General features: G+C 37.3%; 1 non-coding gene and 1 pseudogene across 1 annotated transcript; one reads left to right on the top strand and one right to left on the bottom strand.

Annotated features, from left to right (window-relative positions):
- Window positions 1-1,394: 1,394 nt before the first annotated feature.
- Window positions 1,395-2,292, bottom strand: LOC128060580 (olfactory receptor 4A47-like; annotated as a pseudogene).
- A 5,193-nt stretch (window positions 2,293-7,485) lies between these two features.
- LOC128061055 (U6 spliceosomal RNA) lies at window positions 7,486-7,592 on the top strand. The gene has a single exon (XR_008200675.1). It is a non-coding gene; the product is annotated as a U6 spliceosomal RNA (small nuclear RNA).
- The last annotated feature ends 622 nt before the right edge of the window (window positions 7,593-8,214 follow it).

Here is an 8,214-nt window from a genome sequence, read left to right as displayed (position 1 = left end):
TTAGCCATTATATTTTCTGTTTCTTACTTAAAAATCTAAAATAGTCCATTAAATATCACCCTACTCATTTAACTTACATGCAGAGTACATCATGCAAAATGCTGGGCTGGATGAAGAACAAGCTGGAATCAAGATTGCAGGGAGAAATATCAATAACCTCAGATATGCAGATGACACCACCCTTATTTCAGAAAGTAAAAGGAATTAAGAGCCTCTTGAGGAAAGTGAAAGAGAAGAGTGAAAAAGGTGGGTTAAAACTCAACTTTCAAAAAACGAAGATCATGGCATTCAGTCCCATCACTTCATGGTAAATAGATGGGGAAACAACAGAACAATAATAGACTTTATTCTATTGGGCTCCAAATCACTGCAGATGGTGACTGCAGCCATGAAATTAAGAGATGATTGCTTCTTGGAAGAAAAACTATGACCAACATAGACAGCATATTAAAAAGCTGAAACATTTCTTTGCCAATAAATGTACATATAGTCAAAGCTATGGTTTTCCCAGTAGTCATGTATGGATGTGAGAGTTGGACCATAAAGAAAGCTAAGTGCTGAAAAACTGATGCTTTTTAACGGTGGTGTTGGAGAAGACTCTTGAGAGTCCCTTGGACTGCAAGGACATCAAACCAATCTATTCTAAAGGAGATCAGTCCTGGGTGTTCTTTGGAAGGAAAGCTGCTAAAGCTGAAACTCCAGTACTTTGGCCACCTCATGCGAAGAGTTAACTCATTGGAAAAGATTCTGATTCTGGGAGGGAGTGGGGGCAGGAGGAGAAGGGGACGACAGAGGATTAGATGGTTGGATGGCATCACTGACTCAATGGACATGAGCTTGATCAAGCTTCTGGAGTTGGTGATGGACAGGAGAGCATAGTGTGCTGCAGTCCATGGGGATGCAAAGAGTCAGACAGGACTGAGGGACTGAAATGAGCTGAACTGAACTGATTCAATTAAAATGTAATTTTTAACACAAATGAAATTGATTGAAGAGAATAGTCTACATAATATTAAATATTTTATCTAGCAAAATAAAAAAATGAACATAAAAATACAAGACTGCTGACAATAACATTAAGAATGATAAAATAATAAAAGTAAAAGCAGAAATTAAGTAAAAGTTATTGGAAATATATATAAATTCCATAGATTAATTCATTGCATATGATTTATTGACTGCCTATTGTAAATACATGCTACTTCTTTAGATGCTGAGCCAAACCAGACATTATAAAGTTTGCAGTCTAAAAGAGAAACTGTTAATAGCAGAGCAAATTTACAGTCCATTCTTTAATTGTAAGTATCATAACTCCTTTAGAGAAAAAGACATTTGTATCACTTTGAAAACTTCTACAATCCAAGAAGATTGGCTCTAATGCTAAATTAGCTTCTTCATATTGGATTTACCACTTTATGTGATATTTTTTTTTCTCTCCAGAGCTTCTTCATAGCATTAGTCATCTCAGAATTTTTTAACTGTAAATTAATGGGTTCAGCATGGGAGTTATGGCTGAAAACAACACACTCAATGATTTGTCAATGGATAAGCTCTTAGCAGGTCTCGCATACATGAAAATACAGGGAACAAAGAAGCAGACAACCACAGTGATGTGGGAACCACAGGTCTGGAGTGCTTTCTGCTTCTGTTCCTGACTCAGGTTCTTCAGAGAGTGTAGGATGACTCCACAGGAGACGAGTAAGAGCAGAAACACTACAGAGAAGATCAGTCTTCCATCGGCCACAACTAAGATGCCAATCACATAGGTGTCAGTATAGGAGCCACAGAATGGGAGCCCATAGATAGTGCCAGATTGAATTACTGAATGCAAGAAACCTCCAACCCAGGACATCACCAGCATCACAACACACACCCTCTGCCTCATGATCACCAAATAATGCAAGGGCTTACAGATGGCCACATAGCAGTCATAGGCCATCACCAGCAGAAGGATGATCTCTGATGCACCAAAAAAGTGCTCTGTAAACAGCTGGATCATACAGGATTGGAAAGATATGGTATTATTCCCAAAGAATAAGTAGGAAATAAATCTTGAGGAAATAGAAGAGCAAAAAAACTAAATCTATGAATGATTTAATTGTAAATATCAAGAAAAAAGTACATTGGTGAGTTCAGGATCTTACTGACTATTATAGTTGTGATGATGAGCAAATTTCCCACCATGGTCAAAATGTAGAGGAACAAGAACAGAACCAAAATAACTTTTCACTCCTTTGGATTCTGTGTGAAGCCCAGGAAGACAAAGTAAGATATATTGTTCCTTGGTTACATCTAGTCTGGAGAGGAGCTGAGTTAACCTATTAGAAGTATACCTGTAAAACAAGGAGAAAGAAAAATTGAATGCATTATTGCATTTCTGCATGCTGTCACTTTAGTCACGTGAAATTTTTGTGACCCTATGGACTGTTGTCCACCAGGCTCCTCTCTCCATGGGATTCACCAGGACAGAACACTGGAGTGGGTTGCTATTTTCTTCTCCAGGAATCTTCTTCCTTCCCAACCTGAGGATTGAACGTGTGTCTGCCTGCATCTCCTGCATTGTAGTTGGATTCTTTACCCACTGAGCCGCTTCAGTTCAGTTCAGTTGAGTCACGAAGTTATGTCTGACTCTTTGAGACCCCATGAATTTCAGCACACCAGGCCTCCCTGGCCACAACCAACTCCTGGAGTTCATTTAAACTCAGGTCCATTGAGTCAGTGATGCAATCCAGACATCTCATCCTCTGTCATCCCCTTCTCCTCCTGCCGTCAATCTCTCCCAGCATCAAAGTCTTTTCCAGTGAGTCAACTCTTCACATGAGGTGGCCAAAGTACTGGAGTTTCAGCTTTAGCATCATTCCTTCTAAAGAAATCCCAGGGCTGATCTCCTTCACAATGGACTGGTTGGATCTCCTTGCAGTCCAAGGGACTCTCAAGAGTCTTCTCCAACACAACATTTCAAAGGCATTAGTTCTTCATTGCTCAGCTTTATTCACAGTCCAGCTCTCACATCCATACATGACTACTGGGAAAACCATAGCCTTGACTAGACAGACCTTAGTTGGCAAAGTAATGTCTCTGCTTTTGAATATGCTGTCTAGATTGGTCATAACTTTCCTTCCAAGGAGTAAGCGTCTTTTAATTTCATGGCTGCAATCACCATCTGCAGTGATTTTTGAGCCCCCCAAAATAAAGTCTGACACTGTTTCCACTGTTTCCCCATCTATTTCCCTTGAAGTGATGGGACCAGATGCCATGATCTTAGTTTTCTGAATGTTGAGCTTTAAGCCAACTTTTTCACTCTCCTCTTTCACTTTCATCAAGCGGCTTTTTAGTTCCTCTTCATTTTCTGCCATAAAGGTGGTGTCATCTGCATATTTGAGGTTATTGATATTTCTCCTGGCAATCTTAATTCCAGCTTGTGTTTCTTCCAGCCCAGCGTTTCTTATGATGTACTCTGAGCCACTGGTGAAACCCTAATGCATTAGAAATTTCATTTCTTCATCCACTCAATGAAAAGAATATGTGTGGATTATATATATAGATATTGTGATTACCAAGTAGAATAAGGCATAGCTCCCTACCATCAGAATCAGAAAATTCGAGGCACACATAGTAAGTACCATTATAAGAGTATATGTTAACACAAGCTAAGTGTAACAGTGTAGGAATATATCAATGAAACTGAAACTGGAAAATGTTTCCCAAAGGAAGCAAATACTTTAGGTGAATTTTAAAGGGAAATTGAAACAAGAAGAGAAGATGAGAAGTGAACTCCTTAAAAAGGTATACCATATATAAAGTCACAAATGTATAACACTTGAGGTCACTTTAACTAATTTATAAATTCACTGTGAGTAGCTCAAATAAATAGAACATTACCATCCTGAATTTTCTCAAACCACATTGAGACTCTTTAGGGTCTTTAGTTAGATATTCCTTCTTTTCCTGACCAATACATGCTAAACAAATTAACGTTGTATCTCTAGCACCTATCTGCCCACTTATTTCCCACTTTGTGTAGGCAGCCTCTCCAGTTTAGGATATGTACAATTGGATATCAACCTAGTATAAAAAATAGATTTAAATATTTTCACAATATAAGAAATTAAATGGTACTACCTTCCTTGTGGAGAAGGCAATGGCAACCCACTCCATTACTCTTGCCTGGAAAATCCCATGGATGGAGGAGCCTGGTAGGCTGCAGTCCATGGGGTCGCTAAGAGTTGGATATGACTGAGCGTCTTCACTTTCACTTTTCACTTTCATACATTGGATAAGGAAATGGCAACCCACTCCAGTGTTCTTGCCTGGAGAATCCCAGGGACGGGGGAACCTGGTGGGCTGCCAGCTATGGGGTTGCACAGAGTCAGACACAACTGAAGCAACTTAGCAGCAGCAGCGTAGCAACCTTCCTAGCAATTGCCGAGGGAAAACAGAAAAATCTCAGTGTTCTTCACTGATTTATTACTCTCAGATTGTTTATTGATGATTTTAATCCTGTTGTCTCACTTCCAAAATATGTCACAAATCTGATCTTTCCCTACGAGACTTACTCCCCCACAGGTTTTCTTCCTGGATCACTGAAACATCCTCCTGCCCACGTCTTTCCACTTTTATTCTGACCTCAAGAATACTGTTTTCTTGAAGAAGCTCATATAATTCTCTTTAGATCTTGTTCTGATTAAATCAGCCACTTCTTAAAACTCCTAAAGGGGACTATAAACATGCCCTCACAATTCAATATGTCATGTGAAAATTTATGGTAACAAGATATATAGTCCCCATTTCAGTTGAAGAAACTAAGGCTCAGAGCATATAATTTTCCAAAGGTTGCACTTTTTAAAGTAATAAAGCTAGAATTAAATCTAAGTTTGATTTATTTCAGAGTAATTTAGTTTCTTACATAATAAAGCCACACAATGGGGAAGCCCACTTCCCACTGGTTCTTTAGTTTTACCTTCTGGATCCTTATTCACAATCTGAAGGAAGAATTTTTAACTCACTCATAGGACCTGAAATACCTTCTTTTATCAAGTTAAATGCTAGATGGTAAAATACTACATTATTATTAGAGGTTGATTTTTATTTCATTCCACTGTCTGTCCATTTTATTCATGGAATTGTCTGATTATTCAGAAGATTGTTTTCATTTGCAGTGTAAAATTTAAAATGAAATTCCATGCTGCATGAACACACACATACACATGCACAAACTATGTACACAATATGCCAGGTTGGGATAATTTATCAAAGACAAATAAATGCTCTTTTGACACAGGAAGAACAACTAACCGTTTTCAGGAAAAATGTCTCTAGTTACTTCTTTTCCCACTAATCTCAAGATAGAAAAATGTCATCCAATTATTCAGCCATTTTCATTATATCATCCAGAATAGCTGACTTGAGACATGAAAAATATTCTTGTCCTTTTTTATGCAATGCCTAAAGGCCTAAATGCCTAAAGGCCTAGCCAAGGACATCCTAAAATTTTTATATCAGTTCTTACAAGGATAAGATCTTTTTCCTGATATGGGCAAAGATCAGGACATTTTATCATTTTTAACCACATTTACGCTTGAGTCTTTCTTTTTTTTTTGTCATATTGAGTCTTAGAATTGGAATGTATCCAAGACTGACTTATGCTTAATTAAATTCACTGGGATTTTCCACAAAGTTTTAAAAGTACATGTACTTGTAAAGATACTGGTGGGTCAAATCATGTAGATAGGATCAAAAAGCATAATATTAAGGAAAAAATAGTTTTAGAATCATTTGGAAGTTATTGCAAATTAGAATAAAATATTAGCCCAATTATTCTGATCCAGTTAGGCTTTTTACATTTATTTATTTATTTTATTTTACTTTACAATATTGTATTAGAAACATAGTTTCTAACAACCTACAGCAAACTTTTCTTTCCTTTTATTTAATATTAAATGTGTTCTGCCTTGGAGTTTGGATAGATATATAAACAATTTTATTAATTTAGATGTAATGATTATTTATCTATTTTTAAAATTTAATGTATCTGTTTAATATCAGGAACTATACTATCAGTGAGGACACAATAATTAATAAAACAGGGGGAAAATCATATAAAAGTTCCTTCCTACAGAGATCACCTATTTTTATAATAAAGTTAAACAATTTTAATAAAGTAAGTGAGGTCATTCAGTTTCAGTTCAGTCTCTCAGTCGTGTCTGACTCTTTGTGGCCCCCTGGACTTCAGCACGCCAGAATTTCCTGTCCATCACCAACTGCCGGAGGGCTACTCAAACTCATGTCCATTGTGTCAGTGATGTCATCCAACCATTTCATCCTCTGCCTTCCCCTTCTCCTCCTGCCTTCAACATTGCCCAGCATCAGGGTCTTCTCCAATGTCAGTTCTTTGCATCAGTTGGCCAAAGTGCTGGAGTATTGGTTTCAGCATCAGTTCTTCCAATGAATGTTCAGAATTGATTTTCTGAACATTCTGAGGACAGGTTGGATCTCCTTGCAGTCCAAGGGACTCTCAAGAGTCTTCTCCAACACCATGGTTCAAAATTATCTATTCTTCAGCAATCAGCTTTCTTTATATCCAACTCTCACATCCGTACATGACTACTGGAAAAACCATAGCTTTGACAAGATTGACCTTTTTGATAAAGTGAGATCATAGTCACTCCTTATAAGACAGTGCATTACAAATAGTAAAGTGACAGAAACTTGAAAGGAGATTGAGTCAAACCCACTTATTGATCTTAGAGAGAGTCTCCCAGAGAGGCAGGAAGCAATTGGGACTCACTTTGGGGAGATAGGTGCTGATAGTGGCTATTTTGGGGAGGTATCCTACAACAGGACACTGGTGCTGGCAAGCTTTGTTTTGAAATTCTCCCTCTAGCTTTTTAGTCATAGGACCCAGTCACATCCACTAGCTGGCCAATCTATAAAATTTAACCAAATAGATGTCTTCCTCCGTGTTATACATGGTGTCAGGAGGTGAAATGTATGCTATGCCCTTTGGGTGAACAGCAGTGTGTCAGAAGGAGGAACAGTGAATGGGAAAGAAGAAAGATTTAGAGTGAGAAAAACCTGAGTTAGCATCTTATTTCTCCCATTTAACAGGTATGGGACTTTGGGCATACTATTTCACCTCACAAAAACTTAGTGTCTCATGGAAAATTGTTCATTTACTGTTAGAGTATTCTTGTGAAGATTAAGTTAGATACTACACGCATCCCCATCATGTTAGACTTTTGTTGAAGTCTACTCAAAATATTTTAACTCACTGATACTTCCAGAGCTCATTCTTCAGCTTTAGGATTCCAGATGTCATCCTGGCTTGTAGCTATGTCAATTGAACTGTCTTGTGATAGTGTAATCTGCATAAAATGAAAATGGCACACACTTGAAAAAAATATAAGCAAAAAAACGAAACAAAACAAAAATCTTTTAACATGCCCTTATATATGCGGATGATTGTATTTAAAAAAAATTAATACAGTGCTCACTTAGGAAGCACAAATACTAAAATTGGAACAATACAGAGAAGATTAGCATGACCGCTGTGCAAGGATGACATGCAAATTCTTGATGTATTCCATATTTTTAAATGATGCAATAGACCCGTTAGACCTAATTGATATCTATAGGACATTTCACCCCAAAACAATGAATTTCACCTTTACCTTCTCCAGGATAGATCACATCCTGGGCCATAAATCTAACCTTGATAAATTCAGAAAAATCAAAATCATTCCAAGCATCTTTTCTGACCACAATGCATTAAGATTAGATCTCAATTACAGGAGAAAAACGATTAAAAACTCCAACATATGAAGGCTGAACAACACGCTTCTGAGTAACCAACAAATTACAGAAGAAATCAAAAAAGAAATCAAAATATGCATAGAAATGAATGAAAATGAAAACACAACAACTCAAAACCTGTGGGACACTATAAAAGCAGTGCTAAGAGGAAAGTTCATAGCAATACAGGTATACCTCAAGAAACAAGAAAAAAGTCAAATAAATAACCTAAATCTACACCTAAAACAACTAGAAAAGGAAGAAATGGAGAACCCCAGAGTTAGTAGAAGGAAAGAACTCTTAAAAATTAGGGCAGAAATAAATGCAAATGAAACAAAAGAGACCATAGCAAAAATCAACGAAGCCAAAAGCTGGTTCTTTGAAAGGATAAATAAAATTGACACACCATTAGCCAGACTCATC

Source organism: Budorcas taxicolor, chromosome 15 (assembly GCF_023091745.1).
Source record: "Budorcas taxicolor isolate Tak-1 chromosome 15, Takin1.1, whole genome shotgun sequence".
NCBI lineage: Eukaryota > Metazoa > Chordata > Mammalia > Artiodactyla > Bovidae > Budorcas > Budorcas taxicolor.
The sequence above is the reverse complement of the archived record's forward strand: the minus strand, read 5'-3'. Positions and strand labels throughout refer to the sequence as shown.